The 2262-nt window shown below is 45.7% G+C and overlaps 1 protein-coding gene across 1 annotated transcript in view; it reads right to left on the bottom strand.

The window, feature by feature from the left end:
• The window catches only part of STOX2 (storkhead box 2), a 121170-nt gene that overhangs the window by 66699 nt on the left and 52209 nt on the right, over positions 1 to 2262 (bottom strand). The gene's annotated exons all lie outside the window — the stretch shown is intronic.

The raw sequence follows: 2262 nt of genomic DNA, 5'->3' as shown, positions 1-2262 counted from the left end.
CACACTGATTATTGATTTACCTGTAAGTTCTTGTATAACTACGTGGGGGAGATAAAGGGAGGCGAGGTGAGTATATAAGGAAGCTAAATTTCACTCAGTCTACCAGGAAGATAAAAGATAAAATCCAAAGTAATAAACCAAGATAAAGCATTACAAGCACATTTAGAAATTAGATACATGCCAAGGAAACAACTAGAAGAGTCTGAAGAGATAACCTCTGGGAATCAGAATCAAGGACTGCTTGCGGGGGCCAGGCGTGGTAGTTCAAGCCTGTAATCCCAGCATTTTGGGAGACCAGTCTGGCCCACATGGTGAAACTCTGTCTCTACTAAACAAAAATCAGCTGGGTATGGTGGTGCACGCCTGTAATCCCAGCTACTTGGGAGGCTGAGGCAGAAGAATCACTTGAACCAGGCAGGCAGAGGTTGCACTGAGCCGAGATCATGCCACTGCACTCCCGCCTGGCAACAGAGCAAGACTTCATCTCTAAATAAATAAATAAATATTGGCGGGGAAGGGATCAGGTGATTGTTATTTTTCATTATACTAGCCAGTAGTGTGGGTGATGTGTGTGTGCATTTTTGACTTCTTAAATTATGTAATTACCTTTGTAAAAGCAAAAATTAATTATAAAAACAAAACTGGGCTGGGCGCGGTGGCTCACGCCTGTAATTCCAGCACTTTGGAAGGTCGAGGTGGGTGGATCAGTAGGTCATGAGTTGGAGACTAGCCTGGCCAACGTGGTGAAACCCCATCTCTACTAAAAATACAAAAAATTAGCCAGGCGTGGTGGCGGGCGCCCAGCTACTCAGGAGGCTGAGGCAAGAGAATCTCTTGAACCTGGAAAGTGGAGATTGCAGTGAGCCGAGATCATGCCACTGCACTCCAGCCTGGGCGGCAGAGCGGGACTGTGTCTCAAAAAACAAAACAAAACAAAAACAAACAAACAAAAAACTAATGAACAGCACAGGCTTGGTAGGGCAGAAATCAACCCGCCAGTGAGACCTTTTTGAGTACCTCCCACGGGCTCTGCAACGTGACAAGAAGCGCTCCACAGTGCTGTGGATGTTCTTTTAGTTTCTTTTTCCATGTTATTTTTAAAGAAGCATTAATTACAAAAATTAGTTTTTATCAAGGACTAATAAGAAATTTACCCGAATGATGACGGAAGGGGTGTTATCAACATGAAACCACCTTCAGTGAGAATTAGAGGCCCACAATCTTAGCTCTGCAAGAGTAAAGCAAATTTCACTCACTCATTTAGCAAACATCTATTAAGAACCACTTTCCGGCTCCCTCACACACCAGCTGTGGGATTCTGGGCAAGTTTTGAACTGCCTAATGTCTATAAAATAGGTGTAAGGTCGGGTGTGGTGGCTCATGCTGGTAATCCCAGCACTTTGGGAGGCTGAGGCAGGTGGATCACTTGAGGTCAGCAGTTCAAGACCAGTCTGGGCAACATGGTGAAATCCCATCTCTACTAAAAATACAAAAATTAGCTGGGCATGGTGGTGCACGCCTATAATCCTAGCTACTCGGAGGCAGGAGAATTGTTTGAACTCGGGAGGTGGAGGTTGCAGTGAGCCCAGATCCTGCCACTGTACTCCAGGCTGGGCGATACAGCCAGACTCAGTCTCAAAAAAAAAAAATCAGTGAGAATAATCATGTATACCTCAAAAACAGTGTGTGGCACAGAAAAAATGCTCAAGCAAGTTAACTGTTACCTACTATGAAGGGCCCAGTCTTGCCACTGGGTACAACAGGAACAAGGGGCACCCCTGCCTGCAGGGCCTCTAGTGGGAGGGGGAGGTGGCGATAAATAGGCCATGACAATGCAAAATGGCAAAGGGGCAACAGGGTGTGGGGTTAGGAGGTATGCTCCCAATATCATCCTTGCCTTCACGACCCATGTACCACCCCTGTGTGAAAAATCTGCCTTTCCCAAGGAAATCCCATAAAACGCTAGTCCCAGAACACGCTTCTTTTAAAAAAAAGTTTCATGGTAAAATCCATCTGGGAAACACCACACTTTTCTTTTTTTTTAACTGTACTTTAAGTTCTGGGATACATGTGCAGAACGTGCAGGTTTGTTATATAGGTATACATGTGCCATGGTGGTTTGCTGCATCCGTCAACTCATCATCTACATTAGGTATTTCTCCTAATGCTATCCCTCCCCCAGCCCCCAACCCCCTGACAGGCCCTGGTGTGTGACGTTCCCCTCCCTGTGTCCATGTGTTCTCATTGTCCAACTCCCACTTA

This window comes from Mandrillus leucophaeus, unplaced genomic scaffold (genome assembly GCF_000951045.1).
Source record: "Mandrillus leucophaeus isolate KB7577 unplaced genomic scaffold, Mleu.le_1.0 Scaffold62, whole genome shotgun sequence".
Taxonomy (NCBI): Eukaryota; Metazoa; Chordata; class Mammalia; order Primates; family Cercopithecidae; genus Mandrillus; species Mandrillus leucophaeus.
The sequence above is the reverse complement of the archived record's forward strand: the minus strand, read 5'-3'. Positions and strand labels throughout refer to the sequence as shown.